General features: G+C 41.3%; 1 protein-coding gene across 9 annotated transcripts in view; it reads left to right on the top strand.

The window, feature by feature from the left end:
* DSE (dermatan sulfate epimerase) overlaps positions 1-23,415 on the top strand; it is a 173,043-nt gene that overhangs the window by 77,820 nt on the left and 71,808 nt on the right. For 2 of the 9 annotated variants that reach the window (XM_060190577.1, XM_007521042.3), the window contains exon 1: positions 10,362-10,738. The exons of 5 other annotated variants lie outside the window; for them this stretch is intronic. The gene's annotated coding sequence lies outside the window, so the exon portion shown is untranslated. Of the gene's footprint in view, positions 1-10,360; positions 10,739-10,901; positions 11,030-11,437; positions 11,510-23,415 lie in introns of those variants that run through there. 2 more of the 9 variants (XM_060190569.1, XM_060190572.1) reach the window with 2 other exon arrangements.

Raw genomic sequence — 23,415 nt, 5'->3', positions numbered from 1 at the left:
AAAAGGAGCAACAGATGAAAATGCTGACATACTTAACAATTTTAGGAGATTGTCAGAGCAAGAAATAAGTGCTTAAAGGAGAACTATATTTAATAGCCTTAAACTGTGACTATGGACAAGGGAAGTGCAACCCAGTTATGATTGAGAATGTATATTAACGTTTTCTTCTGTTTTAATGATGACAACTATGTTTAGAATATAGCAGAGGAGTAATATCAGAACAGTCCATGTGAAAAAGAGAAGCAGTTCGGCACTGGGCAAACCGAAGAGGCAACTGGCCTAAGGGAGGCTGCATGCAGAAGCCTGTAGTGGATGTCTGACTAGAACTGAATGCTCTGGAATGAAAGGAGAAGCTGAAAGGATTCATTACCACTAAGTACAAGTACAGAGAAATAAGGTTCAGCAAACCAAAATATCTCTTAAATGAGTCAGGGGTGACTCTTTTAGGTGCTGAGCCTATTTAGTTTTACAAATAGACAAACTTTGGGCTAAGGAGTAAAAAGGGATAGATTCACACACCCCTACCCCAATCCCTCTTCAAGAAGACTGAAGACTATTCCAGTTATGGAATAGTTGTCTGGTTAGTGAAACCTAAAGGGCAAATTCAAATTTAATTTAAAGCATTCAGCTAGAGAACAGAAATCATGTCCTGTAACAGTTTTATAAGATATGACTCTACTGGGCTACTGCCAAGAATAAACCAACAACAACAAATGACAATCAATGATTTAACAGCTGGGAGAAAGTCTAAGCTTGCCAAATAAAGAAAGAACTACAAAAGCTGGGTAAGGGCAAGAGACTAGCATGTTTTAATGTTGGCCTTTTAGTCAACACCAGGCCACCCATCATCTGAGAGTCTAGTCAGGGAATCCTGGGATTCCCACATAGATATAATGGGTCTAGACCTCTAGTAGATCCCTCTTTTCACCATCATTGGTCACTTCCATCAGAAACATCATTATTAGCCCTCTTGTGGGCCTCTCCAGGACCTTGCCTTCAATGTAGAGCAGCAGTGGTAGGAACTGCCTCATTCTCCAAAGGGAGCCTGGGTCAACATACTCTGCCACTCAAGGAAGGCTGGTCCTGAAATGAATGCAGCCCAGAATGTTCTGTGCTGTGACCATGGACTGTGAGCTCAGATTGACAGAGATGCAGGGGTCATACAGGTTCCTGTGCTAAATATGAATAGATCTAGTTATGGGCCCTAGGTCAGATCCATGGGGTAAACAGTTAATGCTGTTTATATACTTTCCTCCAATTCAGTTTTCTAATCCTACTCTCAACTCTGACACCATCTTCTCAGACAGTTTTTAACCCACCTGTATGTTCGCTAGCAGGCTCAGGCAAAAATTACTAAAGTCATGGGCCCCTTGGGACATACTTAAAATGGACTTCCTAACTTCTTCCCACACAAAGTCAGTAACTCTAAACTCATATCTGCTCTATTCCTACCTATGCGAACGCAATCTGTCCTGCTTTATATCTTACTGCTTTTCAACCACCAAGTTGCAGATGCTACAATGATTCCATCTGCACTTCCTTGGGCAGACAACCTCACCAGTGTGTCCTCAAGTCTCACCTCGCCAGACCCCTACCCCACTGGGGAAAGATAGAAACAGGCTAGGGCTATGATCAACCTGCCAATGCCCATGTCCAGCGGAAAAGCAATAACAGAAGCCAGACCTTCTACCTTCTGTACTCCATAAACACTTTTGGTCCATATTCCCAGAGGGAGAAAGACTAGGGAAGCATCCAATGGAGGGGATGGGACATGGAACTCTGGTGATGGGAACTTTATACCCCTATTATCTTATAATCATTTTTTAAAAATTTCTTTATTGGGGAATTAATGTTTTATATTCAACAGTAAATACAGTAGTTTGTACATGCATAACATTTCCCAGTTTTCCATATAAAAATACAACTCCCACTAGGTCTTCTGTCATCCTTTTTGGACCTGTATTCTCTCCCCCCAACTACCCCAGAGTCTTTTACTTTGTTGCAACATGCCAATTACAGTTCATGTTCTACTTGTATTTTCTCTTCTGATCTTGTTTTTCAACTTCTGCCCGAGAGTGAGATCATCCCATATTCATCCTTCTGTTTCTGACTTATTTCACTCAACATGAATTTTTTGAGGTCCATCCAAGATCGGCTGAAAACAGTGAAGACACCATTTTTAATAGCTGAGTAGTATTCCACTGTGTATATATATACCACAACTTGCTCAGCCACTCATCTATTGTTGGACACCTGGGTTGCTTCCAGGTTTTGGCTATTACAAATTGTGCTGCTAAGAACATATGTGTACACAGATCTTTTTGGATGTGTGTGTTGGGTTCCTTAGGATATATCCACAAGAGAGGAATTGCAGAATCATAGGGTAGGTCCATTTCTAGCCTTGTGAGAGTTCTCCAGACTGTTCTCCACAGAGGTTGGACCAATTTACATTCCCACCAGCAACCTCTCTAGCATTTGCTGCTGTTACCTTTTCTGATGTATGACATTCTCATAGGAGTGAAGTGGTATCCCATTGTTGTCTTTATTTGCATTTCTCTGACAATCAGAGACTTGGAGCATTTTTTTTCATGTGTTTCTCAGCCTTTTGGATCTCTTCTGTGATGAATATTCTATCCATGTCCTTTCCCCATTTTTAGATGGGGTTATTTGTTTTCTTGTTGTTGACTTTGGTAAGCTCTTTATATATTCTGGTTATTAGCCTCTGGTCTGATGTATGGCATGTAAAGATCTTCTCCCATTTTGTGAGGGGTCTCTTGGTTTGGGTAGTGGTTTCTTTTGCTGTGCAGAAGCTTTTTAATTTTATGTAGTCCTATAGGTTTATGTTTGCCTTACTCTTCTTTGTAGTTAGATTCATTTCATTGAAGATGTCTTTAAAATTTATGCAGAAAAGAGTTTTGCCAATATTTTCCTCTAAGTATCTGATAGTTTGTGGTCTAACATCCAAGTCCTTGATCCACTTGGAATTTACTTTTGTATTGGGGAAAATATACTGGTTCAGTTTCATTCTTCTGCATGTTTCAACGCACTGTTTCCAACACCATTTGTTGAAGAGACTCTGCTTTCCCCATTTAATAGTTTGGACACCTTTGTCAAAGATTAGATGTTCATAGGTGTGGGGGCTTACTTCTAGGCTCTCAATTCTATTCCACTGATCAGTGTGTCTATTCATGTTCCAGTACCAAGCAGTTTTGATGACAATGGCCCTATAATACAATTTGAGATCTGAGAGTGTAATGCCTCCGGTTCTGTTCTTTCTTCTCAAGATTGTTTTGGCAATTCTAGGTCTTTTCTGGTTCCAGACAAACATTTGTATCATTTGTTCTATTCTACTAAAAAATGTGGTTGGGATCTTGATGGGGATAGCATTAAATTTGTAGGTGGCTCTAGGTAGTATATTCATTTTGACGATGTTAATTCTTCCAACCCATGAACATGGAATATCTTTCCATTTCTTTGTGTCTTTTTCAATTTCCTTGAGTAGTGACTCATAATTTTCAGAATACTAGTCTTTCACTTCTCTGGTTAGGTTGATTCCAGTTTCTTGGGATGAATGACTCTGAAAATATCCAATAGTTCTAGTTTATCTATCTCCTCATTTAGCTCCTTCATGTCTTTATTGATTTTCTGCCTGGATGATCTGTCAAGTTGAGAGAGTGGGTGTTGAAGTCCCCTACTATGACTGTGTTGCTGTTAATATATTGCTGTAGCTCTTTCAGTAGATGTTTGATGTATTTAGAGGGTTTCTCATTGGGTGCATAGATGTTAATAATTGTTAAGTCCTCTTGCTTTACTGATACACTGAGCATTAAGTAGTGTCCATCCCTCTGTTTTAAAAATTTTATTTATTTTAAAGTCTATCATGTCAGATATGAGAATAGCTGTTCCTGCCCTTTTTTGTGGGCCGTTGGTTTTCCATCATTTCACTTTGAGGTTTTGTTTGTCTTGTTAAGTTAGGTGGGTTTTCCCGTAGACAGAATATTGTTGGATGTGTTTTCTGATCCATCTTCCTACTCTGTACCTTTTCATAGGTGAATTCAGGCCATTGACATTTATTGATATCAAAGATTTAAAATATTTTAATGTAATTCTTGAAGATTTTTAGAGTTTTCTGATAGGTATCACATTTATGGTGGTTTCAATGTTTATAGGAGACCTTTCAGAACGTCATTCAGGGCAGGCTTGGTGATAGATGATTCTTTCAACTGTTGCTTCTCTGAGAAGGTTTTTATGCCTCCATCTAGTCTGAATGACAGTCTAGCAGGATACAGTAGTCTTGGTAGAAAGCCTTTCTCATTGAGCACTTGATAGATATCTTGCCATTCTCTTCTGGCCTGTAGTGTTTGTGTGGAGAAGTTTGCTGCTAATCTCAAGGGTTTTCCTCTGTTGCTGACTCTTTTTTTTCTCTTGCAGCCTTCAGGATCCTTTCTTTATCCTTATTCCTTTCCATTCTAAATATGATGTGTCTTGGTGTTTTTAAGTCTGGGTTAATTCTGTTTGGGACCCTCTGGACTTCTTGAACCTTTATGTCTTTGATGTTGTTTAGACTAGAGAAGTTTTCAGCTATTATGTCCTGAAGAATGCTTTCTTCCCCTCCCTGTCTTTCTTCCTCTGGCAAGCCAATAATGCCTATATTATTTCTTTTAAAGTCATCCCATAGGTCTCTGTTGTTGTTTTCAGTATCTCTTAATCTCTTTTTGAGATTTCTTACTTCTTTTTTAGTTGTCTCTAATTCGTCCTTGATCTTGCTAATTCTGTCTGCAGCCTCACTGATTCTATTCTCTCTCCCCTCTACTGTTTTCTGGAGTTCATCTATCTTGGTATCCTGTTCTGATACTGTTTTAGCTTGTTCAGCTAGTTGTGTTCTTAACTCAGCTATTTCAGCTTTCAGCTCTCTAATAACCTTGAGATAATTAGTGTTTTTTCTCAGAGTCTCATTTGTTGTTTCTGCATTTCTGATGACAATTCTTTTGAACTCTTTACTCACTCCTGTGATTATTTCCTTAACTAGTGTTTGGATGTTGATCTCATTATTTTGTGCTTCACCCTTTGGGGGGCTTTTAGCTGGATTCTTGTCCTGGTTCATTTCTCCAATATTTCTTCTTGTTGGTTTAACCATTCTATATAGTTATTGAGTTCCCTCTCTCAATTCTTTTCAAATTACTGATCACTCTTGCCTGGATTGACTTCTGTCTAAGTAACGTAATTAAAGGGTTCACAGTTGTGGAGATTGACAGTTGTTTCAATATTATTTTAATCCCTGAGTTGGAGTTTAGTGGCTTAAAAGCCTCTTTTGTTCTTTTTCTTCCCTGTATGCTATGGGAGCCGGAGGACTTTTAAAGTATAAGTAGGCTTCTTAGCTTAATCACTGACTCCTGACCAAGAGATAAAGCAAGGTGGGGCAGATATAATCCAGTGGTTATGCAAAGAGACTTTCACAGCCCCACCACTAGGCCACCGAGGTATAGATCTTCTCCTAAGTTTCCTGGTGAGTTCTCTGTCCCCTAGTGTCATCACAGAGCCTCCCTGCTCCTGCTCCAGATTCTGAGGGCAGTAGCAATGGAGACTCACAGTTGCATTTGGTCAGTTTCAGGGGAGTTCTCTCCTCCCTTCAGCTGTTTTTTTTTACTGGGGAAACAGACTGGCAAACTGTAGGACTGTTAGCAGTTGCTTAATCTCTCCCTAGGCTCCTCGCTGTCCAGGAGCCACACGTGTTTGCACTCACCAGTGATTTGGTGGGGTCCTGAAGTTGTTCTAGTCCTGTCTTGTTGTGGTCCCAGGTGGTCTCCTTTGGTGTTCCTAGTTGCCCTGGGAGATGCTAGGAGAGAAACACAGCTGCTGCTGCTCTGTAGCTCCGCCTCATTGTAATCATTATTAAATCACTAATAAAAATTAAAACTAACAATAACACACACATACACATATTTGCTTTCCTTTGCTAGATTTTGCTTTGTTCAGACCAGAAAAACACAGAAGAAATGCCTTTACTTGTCTGCTCTATAATGAAAAATTAACATTAATATAAACCAGATAAATTAAATTTGCAGCAATAAATTGAAAACTGAGACAGGTGAAAGAATTTATTTTAAAAAGTAATCTAGTTTTCCAAAGCTTAACTTCTGTTACTGAAAAAAATAGTGCATCTCAACACAAAATTTACAGATTTTATCAGTTCCAGCAAAAAAAAAAAAAAAAAAAGTAGTTTAATTCCTCAAACCAAAGATGGAAGTTTATATAGATACCGAGAAAAATAAATGTCATTACTAACGTAACTTCTGAGCACTTAAGAAAGGAAGAGAAATTCTCTAGGTAGACATTTCTTTCTTTCTTCTTCTTTTTGCAATGTCGCTATACCAGTAGAGCAAGAAAATAGGATATACCAAACACAACTGCTGTATCTTGGAGGAAGACTTCCCTTTTGTCTTGACTTCTTGTTCTGTGTAAATGTGGAATATCTTTTTCTAATTTCTAAAATGATGTTACATACCTGTGCTCCTTAGCTGTTTCCCCCTTCTCTGGAATAAGGAAAGAAAATATGATTGAATAACACATGTATTCTCAATTAATGAAAAAATAGTAAACCACAAGATAATTCGCTGTTGGATGGCAGTGGGAAGCCCATTAAGAATGCAATGATGATGTAGAAACAGATCCAATTTGTAGAAGATATAGTTGGAGAGTAGACTCACTCACTCAGTTGTACTAGTGACATATGAATAAGCTAGGAGACTTGATTTAGCACAGTAAAATTTAGGAAAATCACTTTTTCAGTTTTGAATATAAACTGTAATGAGTGCAGATTGGGAAGGTGTGTTTTGCAACAGCCATGAAAAACACTTCACCATGTCATGATTTTAGTAGATTATAGTATAGGAATCAATACTAATATTTATGTTATAAAATTTCTGGGGGGGTACTGCAGTAATAAGATCAAAGCCATTAAATTAAATATCTTCTTTACTGTGTGTTATCTGGGTAAACCTTGAATACAATTGATTGAGATTTTGAGAGACATGTTAGCAGTGTTTCTCATCTCAAGGACTATCTACCAGAAAGGTTGATAGAGTTGATACTCAGGCAAATTAAAGTACTCTTGTACACAGGCAAACCTAAATGCATCAGGGAAGACTCCAGAAGGCAAAAATTACAGATCTCCTCAGCCTGTTTTATGGGATACTGTTTGCAAGAAGGGTATTATTCAGATGTTGAACTACAGGTTAATCAAAGACAAAACCAGCATCAAATTGGAGCAAACACATTTTCCTTTGAGGAGTCTTCAGTCCAAACTGCATATCATCAGCACCCAGAAGACTTTTAGAATGTTGGATATTTATATTCTAGCCCTAGAGGGTCTCTGTTGGTGTGGTTTGGTGGGCCCCATCAATATACTTCAAATAGACCTACTAGCTTTTTCCAGAATGAAGATCCCAAATCTCATCTGCTATACTTCTGCCTTTAGGTTCCTGATTATTAAACAATTTGTTCTGCTTTGTATCTTAATTCTTTTTCAGCCAACAAGTGGCAGATGCTACTATAATACCAACTTGACTTTACTGGATAAATGAGCTAACCAATGTACTTTGGAACCCACCTCCCCAGAGCCCTGCCCCACTAGGGAAAGACAGGGACAGGCTGGGAGTATGGATCAACCTACCAACACCCAAGCTCCAATAGAGAAGCAATTACAGAAACCAGACCTGTCACCTTCTACTCCGCATAATGACTCTGGGTCCATCTTCCCAGAGGGATAAATAATAGGAGGGGATGGGATAGAGAACTCTGGTGGTGGGAACTGTGTGGAATTATACCCCTTTTCCTATGGTCTTGTCAATATTTTTTATTTTATGAATACGATACGAGAATCCGGCATGAAGCCCAGCCAGTCTATCTTGGCGTTACTCTCGATCGCACTCTGTCATTTCACGAACATCTCATAAAAACTGCAGCAAAGGTGGGCGCCAGGAATAACATCATTGCAAGACTGGCCAGCTCCTCATGGGACGCGAGCGCTTCCACACTACGATCATCATCTCTGGCATTATGCTATTCCACTGCAGAATACTGTGCCCCAGTATGGTTCTTTAGCCCCCATGTCCACTTGGTCGATTCCAAATTATATTCTTCCATGAGGATAATTTCTGGAACCATCCGTTCCACCCCGGTTCCACGGCTGCCAGTTCTTAGCAACATCGCCCCGCCAGATATTCGTCGGGATGCGGCATCATCTAAGTTCATTTCCCACGATATCTTCGCCCACCCTGTCCAACGCTTGACGTCTCGTCACCCAATATGGTCCCCTATGCCTACACTGAACTTCTCTGTTCCAGACTCTTGGAAACAGAGTTGGCGGTCAGCTGAGGTAAAGAACAAACACCTCATCACAGACCCCTGCAAGCGTCCACCCGGCTTTGACCTAGCACATTATGATTGGGCCCTCCTCAATCGCTATCAAACAGGCCATGGCCGGTGCACCGCTATGTTCCATCGCTGGGGAGCCAGAGACGACCCGAACTGCCCCTGCGGCTCCAGACAGACTATGACCCACATAGTCAACGACTGCCACCTCTCCAGATTCAAAGGAGGTCTCGAAACTTGACATCAGGCTCAACCTGACGCTGTTGACTGGCTACAGAAGAAGGGCAAACGCTAGAAGAAGAAGAAGAAGAAGAAGAAGAAGAAGAAGAAGAAGAAGAAGAAGAAGAAGAAGAAGAAGAAGGAGAAGAAGAAGAAGACTTTTATGAATAAATTAAATTAAAAAAAATCAGTTCTTTGAAGATCCTTTACTGATGTAACATTCCAGGTTGGAGAATCACTGACCTATCAATAGATGACTACTTATTGGGATGTTAAATAAATCAAGTCAGATGATTTTTCTGCACTGTCTTCCAAATTTGAACAGATAAACTGAAGTGGATGATTACGGGTTACATATTGCAGCTACGATGGTTCATAATTTACCTTAATAAGTAATACATAGAAATCCCTTACAATGAATGGAATGTACAATAATTCTCAGTTATTAGCTATTTTGACTGTATCCTCGCTGGAGTTAATGAAAGTAGCATAGCTCTACTTACAGAGGAAGAACCTGAGCTTCTGAAATTAGTCTTCCAGTGATCTCAACAATGAATAGCAAAATACAGATTTAACCCACATCAAAGCTAGTTCTAAATTCTAGAGCCCACACTCTCCTCAACCCTCCACTTCTAAATCGTTTGGAAAATTGTGCAAATTAGTGGTTTACCTGAGAACATTTAAAAAATGGAACAACACCACTTCTTGACTTGCTTGTATGAAATACAAATCTTTCTTCAAAGTAATTTCTGAGAAGTGTAAAAGTGGACACCTACATTATAAAAATAAACAACCACTGTAGGCATTAAGATAGTCTGAGGATAAGGGAAATGGGTGAAGGCACTCCTGTAGGATTCAAAACATAGTGAGGCTCACATGATGAAAAAGCACTGCTCTCAGGTAAAGTATCTCCTGTTTGAATGTAAAGGTAAACAGCTGCTACTTCTCTACTGTCTAGTTCTGGTAGGTTATTATAAGCTAACACTGAAGGTGGTGGAATTAACCTTAAGGTGGTAATTCTAGCCTTATCCGACACCATTCTGGCACCAGGTTGGATTGGGTTGTGTTGTAGTGGCTGTGAATGCTTTAGAAGAACGTAGAAAACGTCTCTAAAGGATATGGGATTATCAAAGTTGCAAACTTTCCATCTTAAGAGACCTCGATTCCCCAACTAGCACACAGGCCTAGAAGATATATGACAAAAGAAAATTTCTCCTGCGACCCACACGGAGTTCCTAAGCCTTTACCTTTCTTTGATGGTTAAAATCCATTCAGTTTGCAGAATTAATGCCTTTGGTTTTAATGAGTTCCTTTAATTCACTTAAGGAAATAAATGCCTCTAAATTGGTGCTTTCCTCCTTTCCCTCTGAGGAGTGACTATTTGAGTAGTGAGGCAATGCTACAGGTGTCTCTGTCTCTCTCCCTCCCAATTTCTCTGTTCTATCAAATAAAATAAATATTTTTTTTAAAAAGAGAAAAAAGAACAGGAGAAACTATTTTGGAGAAGTCCAGGGAGGGAGGGAGTCAGGGTCTCAGCATTTCCTGCCTTTCCTCGTCCTCGGGCTTTCCAAATGGTTCTTCTACTAGGGGTCCAATTTCAGAGTTGAACACAACACATATGGATCATGAGAAACCAGACCCAGTTTGAGCCAGAGAGGCCTGGCAGGGTAGGGGTGCGGTGGAGTTGGGGCCAGGGTAGAGGGGAAGGGCCTGCTCAGTCACAAGTCCCTGGAGAGGAGAGGGAGAAAGCAGGGGAGAAGAGGTCTGGGGCTGGCAGAGGGAGGGGGGATCTACTCCCACCCCCACCCCCCATTTTCACTTCCCCGGGCTCTGGTGACGTTGTGGTTTCCTACTACCTCCGGCTGAGTCCCAACGCCCGCCCATCTCTCCTCTCTCCTCTCCTCTCCTCTCGCTCACACCCCACCCACCCGGCCGGCCCGGCTCGCAGTAGCGCCGCCCGAGGCAGTAGAGGCTCATCCCCGGGCGCCGCGCCCACCGGCTCCCATGGCGCGACTGGCGTGTCGAAGGCTCGGCTCCGAGGGCGCCAGCGGCCCAGGCGCGCTGGAGTGAAGGGACTCGGGAAGGGGCTCCGGAACCAGGGCCGAGGCTGGGGAGGCGGCGCCCGAGAAGATCGAGCCGCGGAGCGGTGAGCAGAGGCGCAGCCCCGGGGCGGGGGCGCGGGCTGAGTGAGACCCCAGCGCAGCTCAGCTCGGCTCCCGGGCGGTAGGCGGAGAGCCACGTCCCACATTGGGCGCGGAGCACTGCGGGCTGCGCGCCCGGGCCGGCGGGGCTGGAATCCTGGATGGAGGGCGCGCGAGGCTTGAACCCCGAGCCTTGTGCCTCCAGGGCAGCGGGGAAGCCTGGGCGACTTTCGCCCCTTTCCACTGCTGGAACGCCCGGCGCACTGCAGGAACCCAGGAGGAGGAGATCACCCTCGGTGCTTTGGTGACCAGCCCCATGGAGATTTCCTGGACCGCCCTAGGGGTTCCAGACTAACCTCTATTGAGTCGAGCGGCTTAGTCCAGGGTCCCTGAGTCCCTTTCCCCCCCCAATATTTTAAGGGGGTGATGGTTGGTGCTGGCGACTCGCCTCTGCAAAGCACTTCCCAAGCCTCCCCCAGTCTCTGGATTCCTTCGCCTCTGGGTTGCACCGACACTGATTGAAATTGTGGGTCAACTGCACTCCCTAGCAGCCCCAGATCGGGGTGGGGTGGGGGTAGGGGCCCTTGACTCACTGGCGGGGAAGCTCTGTAAGCAATGCCACATGGGCTCAAGAGCTGTCGCGGCTGGAATCCAAGCTAAGTTTGTGACCTGAGAACTTTCTCTCATTTTCATCGTTTATTTAGGGCAGCCGGTTCCGCTTAGGCCGACTGGCATTGAAAGGTTGAAACCGAATCGATTGCTAAAGACTTAATAAGGTAACCGTACTTGCCCTGACTGTCTTAGGTCAAAAATGACATTTTTTTTTTTTTTTAGAATCTTTGTGTAATGAAGTTATTTAAAACTTCACATCTCGTTAGCTATGGATTTAGAAAGTCATGGGGGTAATGTTACATTGAATTTAGGAGTGGACCAGAATTCTCATTTAGAAACCCGTTTCAAAACTCCTTTTCCTCCGATATTTCTTACGTTATGTGATTTAACATTTCAAGTAATAATTACTTTTCTCCATGATAACCTCTCTGAGAGGAAATACTAATGTGCAACATTTCACAGAGGTCAGACAGCGGAGCTGCAGTGGGATTAAGCATGTGCAATTCCCATGGAAGAAATAAAATACAGGACGGTCTGAGTTACTGCCCACCATGTGCTGCTTTTTTTTTTTTTTTTTAAGGTTACCACTCAGAAAAAAAGTCCTTTCAGGAAATGTGTGGGTAAGATGTATTCTGGTGAAAAAGAGGAAGAGAAAAGATTGAATTTGATACCTCCATGTCAGAATAACTCCTCTTTGCGAGCTCAGCAAAAAGAATGCCAAGTAACGCTAGTTACTCAGAAGACATTCCTTAGTGTGTAAGAAATTACCCTAACTCTTCTGGAGCTGCTGATGTGTGTGTGGGGCCATACTTATTAAGCAGCACATGAGAATTTGAGTTTGGAAAACAGCATTTTCACTGGTATATGACATCAGTGTCATTTTCATTAAATTTTAGTTAAGTGAAACAGTGGCTTGTAAAGTTCATTTTTTTACATTTAGGTTAAAAATATTAATAGTACAGGCATAAAATAAAAATGGATGTTCAAAAAAAAAAAGCATGCCACAGTGGGGTTAATTGCAGTATACCACAGTGGGATTAAGAATCTCCCAGGTCCTGCTGGGTGGAATATATTTAAAGTTCCTTCCTGGGAGGTTAGAAGCCTGCCACATGAGGTCAGGGTCATTTCTATTCTCTTAATGAGTTATTTATTTATTTTAATTAATTAATTAATTATTTTTATTTATTCCTTTTGTTGCCCTTGTTGTTTTGTTGTTGTAGTTATTATTGATGTCATTGTTGTTGGATAGGACAGAGAGAAATGGAGAGAGGAGGGGAAGACAGAGAGGGGGAGAGAAAGACAGACACCTGCAGAACTGCTTCACCGCCTGTGAAGTGACTCCCCTGCAGGTGGGGAGCCGAGGGCTCGAACCGGGATCCTTCCGCTGGTCCTTGTGCTTAGCGCCACCTGCGCTTAACCCGCTGCGCTAGCGCCTGACTCCCTTATTTTAATTTTTTATTGGCTAAAGACAGTGAGAAATCTAAAAGGAAGGGGGGGAGAGAGAGAGTAAGAGAGACAGCCATAGCACTGCTTAATCACTTGTGAAGCTTTCCCCCTGCAGGTGGGGACTGGGGCTTTGAACTCTGGGTCTTTGCACAAGGTAATGTGTGTACTCTAGTGGGTGTGACACTACCCAGCCCCAGGGCCATTTCTTTAATAACTAATGTTTGTGTTCATCTGTTTAAGTATGTATAAAATTAGTTAGCAATTAGTTAATAGAGGTTCTCAGTGTTTTGTGGACTCACCGGTTCCTTGTGTCAGTGCTACCTTGAGAGGACCTGTTGATCATCCATGAGGACAAGTTCATCACAGATGTTGTCCAGCCTTTCCAGATGCCTCATTCTAAAGCTTTGCTAGTCTATGAAAGAACGCTGTGAATGGGGGAAGCGCATTCTGAATGTAAACCGCAAGCTGTTTGTCTAACCTTTCTTCATTTTGTGATCTAGTGTTTGGTGTTTATTTCTGCTTGTCTTGGATCACAGTGTTTTGCATGAAATATTATGATTCAAACAGATGGTTAGAGAGGGGTAAAAGCAGGTAAAATACAAAAAAAAAAAATCTGGATTTTACTATGTGAAGAATGTTTGTTTGCAGATTTATTTGCTGAAGAGGAGAGGGGACCAGAGCAAAGCTCTGGCATATGCTTTGTGAGGCATTGAATCTAGGACTTCATGCCTGCAAGTATGGGACTCTAGCTGCTTAGACAAAGGATAAAGGGATAAAGGAACTAGTGAAAGACCAGTATTTTGTAATTACAGCCTGTATTGCCCTTAACTATTAGTATGTTAAAAGATACGGTAGCCCAATTCTTTTTTTCCCTCCTCAAAACAAATGAGAGAGAAGGGGGTGGGGGAGGGGAAGAAATACTGTTATTATCCCGGGAATGTGCTTTGAGGAGAGATACAAAAGCTGGTGTAGAGGGAAGGAACTTCATCATATAGTGGCTACCAGTGTTCCATTTTACTGAGAAAGGGGATAAGGCAGGGAGAGTCTGGGACCAACAACCCATCTGCAAAAGGACAGAGCATTCTTATTACTATATTAACTATATTAGGGTTGTTTTTTTAATCTCAGAATGACATTGTCTTCCCCCTATAGTGATTTGCTGGGTGAAATTCTTTAGGACCACCAAATTACCAGCAGATGTTTGGATGACATAACAAATTTATCTTAGCCAACATGGGAATTTGACTTGTGTGTGTATATATATATGTTCAGAATACCGAAAAGAGAAATGACTTTCCCATAAAATTCACATGGTGAATTAGTGGCAGGATAGGAAGCAGAGGTTGGAATCTCAGATTCCAGAGGTATTGGTCTCTTTTTCCGTTTATTGATGGCAATAATTAGGAAGGGAGGAATTTTAGGAAGTCTTGCCAACTCTAATGCCCAGTCTTTGGAAATTTCCTTGAAGATTAAGTCCTGTACTAATATATATATTTCCCTTCCTAAAAACAGTTTTTTAAAGAAAGTCTGTAGAGGTTAGTGAATAAATGTAGCCCCAAATTCCAGATCTATCTAATTTTAGAGCATCACAACTCCTATTTTGTATAAAAAGAGTGGTTTGGTTAACTGATGATGAAGTATTATAAAAAGAATCAAATGAGAAAGAGAAATAGAAAGTATTGTGGGTGGGGGCCAACCGGTGGCACATCTGGTTAAATGCTCACATTACAGCACCAAAGGGATCCAGGTTCAAGCCCTTGGTCCCCACCTGCAGGGGGAAAGCTTCACAAGTGGTGAAGCAGGACTACAAGTCTCTCTCTCTCTCTCTCTCCCTCCCTCCCTCTCTACTTCGCCTAATCCTCTCAATATCTCTTTGTCTCTATCCAGTAATAAATCAATAAAAATATTTTTTAAAAAGAAAGTATTGTGGATGAGTGCTGGGATAGCCTGAGGGTGCTTCTTCCCGAGCTAGTGCTCTCTGGGTTGGAGAGAACTCAACTGGAGCCGATCTAGGCTGCTGCTCGTAGGAGAGGGATCAGGAACTCGTGCTGCGCTAACTTTGCAGGAGATACACTCTGGAACTCTCGGAGCCGGAAAGCAATTTCCAAGTGTCTTTAATCAGAAGAGCAGCTGTTTTTGTACTCTCCAAGTAGGGTGGAAACAGGATGTGACATAGAGAGGGTGGAGCAAAAAGTGACTGGTGGAAGATCAGGGTGTGACAAGGAGAGGATCAGGGTGTGACAAGGAGAGGGGGTGGAGCAGGTGAGAATTCTACCACTAAACCACCAATGCCCTAGAGGGAGTGTGGTGCTTTATGTAAATGTAAAAGTGATTTATGTAAATAGACCAAAGCTTTGAATGGGATCAAATCAATCCCTATATAGGCATATGGTTAAGCAGAAGCCAGGGGGAGCTGGCATACTACCCAACAGATGAGAGTTAACTCTTACAAATCCAAGTGCATATAGACAATTGAAGGACTGGAAAAGCCTCTGATAAAAGTTAAAGGTGTGGGAGTCGGGCGGTGGCCCAGTGGGTTAAGTGCATGTGGCGCAAAGCACAGGGACCGGCGTAACCGAGCCCCCGGCTCCCCACCTGCAGGGGAGTCGCTTCACGGGCGGTGAAGCAGGTCTGCAGGTGTCTATCTTTCTCTCCCCTCTCTCTCTGTCTTCCCCTCCTCTCTCCATTTCTCTCTGTCCTATCCAACAACAAAGCAACGTCAACAATGGCAATAATGACCGTAACGAGGCTGCAACAACTAGGGCAACAAAAAGGGGAAAAAATGGCCTCCAGGAGCAGTGGATTCATGGTGCAGGCACCGAGCCCAGCAATAACCCTGGAGGAAAAAAAAAAAAAGAAAAAAAAAGTTAAAGGTGCATGAGTAATAGCATTTTTTACATTACCTAATACTTAATACTTTTTTTCCCCAAAGGATCCTTATCTTTTCATGTTACCTTAATGCAAATGGAGATTGATGTAGAGCAGTTACCTTATTCTCATTTTAGGGGTGTGAAAATGGAAATACATACCCTGAAGGTAGAAGACTTCACTATCATTTTCAAGTAACTGGAGGCCTACCATAAATGTGAAATTAACCTCAATTGCGTTTATTTTATTTTATTTTATTTTTCTTGCCTCCAGGGTTATCTCTAGTACTACAAATCCATCGCTCCTGGTGGCCATTTCCCCCCATTTTATTGGATAGAGAGAAATTTTGAGGGAGAGGGAGAGAGAGAGAAGAGAAGAGAAAAAGAGAGGAGAGGAGAGGAGGAGAGAGAGAGTGAGAGAGAGAGAAAGAGAGAGAGAGGGAGAAAGAGAAAGAGAGAGGGACCTTCTTCAGTGCTTGTGAAGTAGCCCTGCTGCAGGTGGGGAGCCAGAGGCTGGAACCAGATCCTTGTGCTTAGTACTATGTGCACTTAGACTGATGTGCCCTTGTCTGCCCTGCCCCCACTTGCAATTTCATTAAACTTTTCTCCTTAATCACTGTGATTCACATTATCAGATGATCTCCAACTTTAAATTACTCACTACTGTCCATGCACTATCAGCTCCCTACAGTTTTAGGCTTCTGTAAATTGGCCATTTACCAGCCTTTTTTCTTACAGCCCTTTCCTTTCATATTCTGTATCTTCCTTTCCTCATACCTTCCACGAATTTCACTGTGGGGCTTTTCTTCATTTGTGCCAAGCCTAGCCTCGTCACTCAGTTCTCACTGGCTACTCTTAGGTGCTTTCTCAGTTGTGTTGCTTTCTTCTGCCAGTGTAGACAAGTTCCAGTCTGTTGAAAGAGTGAATTTCAGACCCTCTTTCTGATGGTCAGAAGCTTTGAAACCTGTAGGAGGAAGAGTGTCAGGGAAGCCTCTTGGAGACCAGACAGAAGAAAACTGGATGGTTTTAATTTAAAATGAGAAGATTGTTGAGACCATTTTTTTATTCTTTTAATGGGGTCTTTTCCTCAGTTCTTAATTCAGAATAACACTATGAATTTTAATAAGCATTTCCTTCTGTCTACTTAGTCCCACTGGGATATTTGGTTAACATGAAGCTTGGACTGGGTTTACTGCCTCAAAGCAAAGGACTGTGAAGAAGGAGGGGGAGGGCGGAGGTGGAGAGGGTATTGGCATCCTGGTACATGATGATGGCAAAGACCTCAGTTATGGGTGACTATGTGTTGCAGACACCTATTTTGAGGAGGTGAGAACTTGTACCTATGTGTTAACAACTGTACTGTAAACTGATAACTCCCCAACATAATGATTTGAAGGAGGGGGGGGGACCTCTCATTAAATGTGGATAAACAATTCATGGAAACCAGAAATCTCCTAAAGTAATATATAGACACTAAACATTTAAAATTGGAAATACTTCTCCCAATTCAGTAAGTGCTACCCTGTTTTCGAAAATGCCATGTACCAGAAGACATAAATAAAGGTAACTCTTGGTTGATGATAAATGGCTCATTATAGGGGCATCCATCTACTCTTACTATTTTTCAACATAGGCTCAGAGAGAGTTTGCATTAATATGTATGGGCTTGTGTGCAAAGCCTTTTTTTTAGGGGGATTACTTATAGAATTAATAGTACTCCTCTGTTAGTGTGAAAAATATCAGCAGTCATAATAAAGTTCCATATATATTTAGTGTGCGTGATTTTTTAGTAGGAATTTAATAGGTTCAAGGGCCAGGCAATGGTGCACCTGGTTAAGTGCTCACATTATAGAGCACGAGGACCCAGGTTCAACCCCCTTGGTCCCCACCTACAGGGAGAAAGCTTCATGAGTCATGAAGCAGGGCTGCAGGTGTCTCTCTGTCTCTTTCCCTCTCTCTTCCACCTCTTCTCTCAATTTCTCTCAGTCTCTATCCAATAATTTAAAAAAATGGAATAAGTTCACAGTCAGTTGAAAAGCTATCATGGGGGGAGGTGGCATAGTGGATAATGTGCTGGACTTTCAAGCATAAGGTCCTGAGTCTGACCCTGGCAGATGATGAACCAGAGTGATGTCTGCTTCTCTCTTTCTCTCTCGCTTTCTTTCACTCCTCTCTCATTGGTAAATAAGTAATACAATTAAAAATCAATCAGGTATGTCTTTCAATTTGAAACATTTCATTCAGACACAGATGCCATAGTGCTATAAATCTGCATCTGTTGATTAAGCCTTTTGCATTTTTTTCATGTAGCAAACTTAGTAATAGCAAAAACATTTAATGCACGCAGATGTTATACCACAACAAAGTTGAATCATCATTTCATAACTCTGAAAAGGAATTTGTAAAGGAAATGAGCTCCCCAAGCTTGTGGGTCTATAATATTTTTATTGACGAGGTAGGCAGGCAGTATGCCGACTTTATGGTTGGAGCTTAATGACTATTTCAAGAAAAATGAGGATATTTGTTAGCAATTCCTAAAGGTGGGAGGTAGTAACATTAGGCTGGTTATATAAATTTTGGTATAAAATGTAGTCTGTAGATTACGTTGTGAGCTCAACAGAGATTATTCATTTACAGAAATAAGACCTCAAATTGACATTTCATTTAGAGTCTTGCTTTAGTTTGGAGAATTGAAGAGGTTAACGGTTACAACCAGAAAGTTGCATCAATGTAGAGAAATTGTAGCATTGCATGATAACAGTTTTTAAGGACAGATATCCTTGGATCTACTTTGTGGTGTGGTTTAGTAAATCCTTTGTACATTAAAAATGCATTTTTCCAGGCCGGGTGGTGGTATAACTGGTTGAGCGCACATGTTACAATGTGCAAGGACCCGGGTTCGAGCCCTGGTTCCCACCTGCAGGGGGAAAGCTTTTCTAGTGGTGAAGCAGTACTGCAGGTGTCTGTCTCTTCCTCTCTATCACCACACCCCTCTCAATTTCTGACTGTCTCTATCAAATAAATGAAGATAATTTTCTTAAAAATACGTTTTTCCCCTGTGTGAAAAGGCACTTAATACACCTACCCTACCAATCATAGCTCAGCTTTCCACTGAATGTATATTACTTTTGCACCATTGTAAAGACATCAAGTCATGATCTAAACCATTCTTTTTTTAAAATTTTTTTATTTTATTTATTTATTTTCCCTTTTGTTGCCCTTGTTGTCTTTTTATTGTTGTAGTAGTTATTGTTGTTGTTATTGATGTTGTTGTTGGATAGGACAGAGAGAAATGGAGAGAGGAGGGGAAGACAGAGGGGGAGAGAAAGACACCTGCAGACCTGCTTCACTGCGTGTGAAGCGACTCCCCTGCAGGTGGGAGCCAGGGGCTAGAACCGGATCCTTAGGCGGGTCCTTGTGCTTTGCACAACATGTGCTTAACCTGCTGCGCTACCACCGGACTCCCAAACTGAACCATTCTAAGTTGGAGACTATCTATAGTTTGACAGTGTTCATGCCAAAGTGTATACTCCACCCTGACACAAAACAGTAGAGAAGACCAAGCTGGCATGTCTGTAAGATAACACTGCTTTCCTTTTTCACAGTTCTGATGGCAAACTTTTATTCTTGAAATTGCACTATTTTTTTTTGTTGTTGTTTGAATGTATCTGAGGACAAACTAAACTGTAAGTGATGAATTCTAGAATGTCACATGTGCTGGGAAAGAAGTCTTCTTGGAGACTTTGCAATTTAATCGCATCAGTCCAGGAGGTAAGAGTCAGGCCAGGCACAGCAATCCTGTAGATAATCATTTTTGGAATCACCTGCAGTGTTTATTCTTCTCCCCTGAGGCTTGGGGGGAGGGGAGAGAGTGAGTCTGGAAGGAAGGAAAAAGTAGCTAGAAAGGGAATGTTCAACAGCTGCTTTCCATTTTCCCTGAAGAAAAAGAAAAGAAAATCAACTTATAGCAAGTATCAAGAGGGATTTATGCTAAATACTAGGATTTTTTCTGAATGTTTTTAACCTTTATGGTGGATTTCTGAAGGAGGTCTTTGAAATCTTCTCTGTTTAGAAAGGTTTAAGGAAGGATATCTTGAAAGGATGTTAGAATTTGTCTTCAGCGGTTCTAATTTTGTGGCTTTAACTTATCTGGACTTGAAATTTTAAGAAATTAAAAATAATTTTGTTATAGGAATATAGTGGAAGTGGTCAGCTTTAATGTTTGAACTTCACATTGTTGTACAGTTTCAGTTCTTGCATACAACTACAATTATTTACTTATTTATTTTAAATATATTTATTTGTGTATTGGATAGAGGGTGAGAGGAGACAGAGAGAGAGAGATACCTGCAGCCCTATTTTACCACTTATGAAACTTTACTCCTGTGTGTGGGGGAACCAGGGGCTGGAACCCGGATCCTTACTCCAGTCCTCGCGCTTCGCGCCATGTGCGCTTAACCCACTGTGCTACCGCTTGACCCCTACAGAACCTGCTAGTTCTAATGAGAACCCTGAAGTTTAGATCAAATCAATAATTGATCTTTTGCTCTTGCAATAATGTACTTTACCCTTTTTTAAACACCAGAGTGAAATTTTAGGATCTACTTATTTATTTATTTTTCCTAAGGAAGCCAGTAGTGTTCAGATTAGCCCCCTTCCTGTTAAATCTGTGTTAGGCGCTGGGTCTAAGATTCCTACCATTAACATGTTTACACTAATTGTGACTCCCATAAAGTTACTCTTTGTAAAATTCAGGTCAACAAGTGGTATTTGAGCATCTTCTCTGGGAGCTTTGAAAATTCAGATTCACTTCTACTTATTAAATTTTATCTTGCATATTTTAGGTTAAATGAGACCACTTTCAATATCTGTTTTTGGAGAATAAGTGTATATAGTATTTATCCTGCTTAACTGCCATAAAATGATAAATCCTGTGTTTTTAAAAGTGGTATGGAAGTAGTAATGTGAGTGTGGCTGTATAACAGATCCTTCTTTATATACTTACACCTTTTTTTTCTCTAGGAAGCCAGTGAAAACTTAGTTCGGTGATTACAAGCTTCACAAAAATATAATCTGTGCTGCCTGGGAGTGAATGCTTTGATCTGTGACTTTTTTCAGTGTTCTTCTGAACCTGGAGAGTTAAATGAAAGAAGGTTATACTTGAGTGATAGATATACTAAAAGGATTTAGTCATTCAGCAAGTATTTGCCAGGTACTTCTGCATTTGAGGGGATGTCTGGGTGGAGACAAAAGCAAGGTGGCAGGGAAAATAAATATAACATGGTTTCCAGACTTGAGACGCTATAAATCTGGTCAGAGAAGGCCATTATTCACGATATTTTATGAGAACAATTAGTTGTTGAATAGAAACAAATGCATACAGTAGGACTTCAAGGACAAGATCTCTGTGGATTACACAAGCAGAAGAGGGAAGAATGAAGTTAGAAATACCCCCCAAAGATGTAGAAATAACTTGTAAAGATGAAAAAGAGTACATAGAAAAATGGTGATTTCAAGTGAAGAATAGCGAGTCACTAAGGTGGCTGTGGGAAATTAAGAGGCTGGCTCCGTCTTTTTTGAGGGTAGAAAGGATAGTGTCTACCTCCATGGGACAGCTTGACAGGCTTAGATGCCTGTAAAAGAGTCGAAGTTACTTTATAAAATCTTAATTTGAAAGGATCCTAATTGACATGGGGACCCCCTCACCTACCCTACTTATCTCAAGGGTCACCTAATAAATAGCTTTCTGGCTTCCATATCTGTATCTTTCCTTTTCCTCTCTTTTCTTTAAATTTTTTTTATATTTATTTATTTTCCCTTTTGTTGTCCATATTGTTTAACATTGTTGTGGTTATTGATGTCGTTGTTGTTGGATAGGACAGAGAGAAATGGAGAGAGGAGGGGAAGACAGAGAAGGGGAGAGAAAGATAGACACCTGCAGACCTGCTTCACCGCCTGTGAAGCGACTCCCCTACAGGTGGGGAGCCAGGGCTTGAACCAGGATCCTTACGCCGGTCCTTGTACTTTGCACCATGTGCGCTTAACCCGCTGCGCCACCGCCTGACTCCCTTCCTCTCTTTTCTTTTTCTTTCTTTGCTGCTCCAACTCTGGTCATAAATTCAGAAACTGTCTTTTTCCTTTTTTTTGGTTTTGCACTGCATGTGTAATACCTAATTATGTAATAAAACTTTTACTCAAGAAGTTTCCCATCCGGAAATACTTGAGCTATATTTATAAACATTCCCTCTCTCTCTCTCTCTCTCTCTCTCTCTATATATATATATATATATATATATATATATATATTTAATTTTATTTATTTATTTTTTTGCCTTCAGTGTTATCGCTGGGGCTTAGAGCCTGCACTACAAATCTACTGCTCCTGGTGGCCATCTTTTTTACACTGTTGTTGCTGCTGTTATTGGATAGGACAGAGAGAAATCGAGATAGAAGGGGAAGACAGAGGGGGAGAGAAAGATAGACACCTGCAGACCTGCTTCACCGCTTCTGAAGCAACCCCCCCTGCAGGTGGGGAGCCGGGGGCTGGAACCCGGATCCTTATGCCTGACTACAATGTCACATCTCCTAGTGTCTGTACTCCACCCTCATCCCATCTTAGGTCCTCCACTGTAGATCTTTTTTTTTTTTTAATTTGGAAATAAAAGCACTTATGCCAAATCATTAAATAATGACTATAATCTTTGAGAACATGGATTAAAGTGGAAACATAAAATAGGTCACTTTAAATTTCTAAAGAGAACAACTTCATAAAAATCATAGCACCAAAGCAATAATCTAGCAGAAACGGAATTCTGCCTGGTAATGGGATGTCTAGTCCTAACAAAATGAATTCAAACCTTTGAGGTAACATATAGGAAAAAATCCTTAGGCATCCCTTACAAAGCACCCATGGAATGTTCCAGGATACAATGGGAGAGACATAGGGAGAAATCCAGCTCCTTGCCTGGAATAGATAAGTGGATAGACATGGTGAGGATTTTGTGACTGCTGTTTTTTTTGGGGGGGTGGGGGGTAGGGGAGTAGAGGGGGAGGGTCAGGGTGTTGTATGGCAGTTACCAGAAGACTCTCTAATAACTGTTTTGTGCAACTTTGAAAGGCTCAAGTATTATATTTTTCTTCCAAATGGTTCCTCTTGCTACAATTTTTTTTTGTTTCTTTTTATGTAGTGATACAGCTATAGAATTGTATATTAGTTACCTGTGAGTTTTTAAAAGTTTGCTTTTCTTTCTTTTTTTGCCTCCAGGGTTATTACTGGGGCACCGCTCCTGGAGGCCATTTCTTTTTCATTTTGTTGCCCTTATTGTTAATTTTGTTGTTATTCTTATTGTTGTTGTTGTTGGACAGGATAGAGAGAAATCGAGAGAGGAGGTGAAGACAGAGAGGGGGAGAGAAAGACACCTGTAGACCTGCTTTACCACTTGTGAAGCGACCCTCCTGCACATGGGGAGCCGGGGGTTTCGAACTGGGAGTGAGCTTTTTGTGGGTCCTTGTGCTTCAGTGCCACGAGCGCTTAACCCACTACGCTATCAGTTCAATAGCTATTCTGTGAATACTAGACACGCTCCCAGATGCTGAGTGTATAGTAGGGTGCAAAATACTCACAAAGAACTTAAATTCCAGAGAGGAGGACCCAGAAACACTTTTTAAAAAAATATTTATTTTATTTATTTATTCCCTTTTGTTGCCCTTGTTTTATTGTTGTAGTTATTATTGTTGTCGTTGTTGTTGGATAGGTC

This window comes from Erinaceus europaeus, chromosome 4 (genome assembly GCF_950295315.1).
Source record: "Erinaceus europaeus chromosome 4, mEriEur2.1, whole genome shotgun sequence".
In the NCBI taxonomy this organism is placed as follows: Eukaryota; Metazoa; Chordata; class Mammalia; order Eulipotyphla; family Erinaceidae; genus Erinaceus; species Erinaceus europaeus.
Note: the sequence above shows the minus strand (reverse complement) of the source record. Positions and strands in the feature narration are given on the sequence as shown.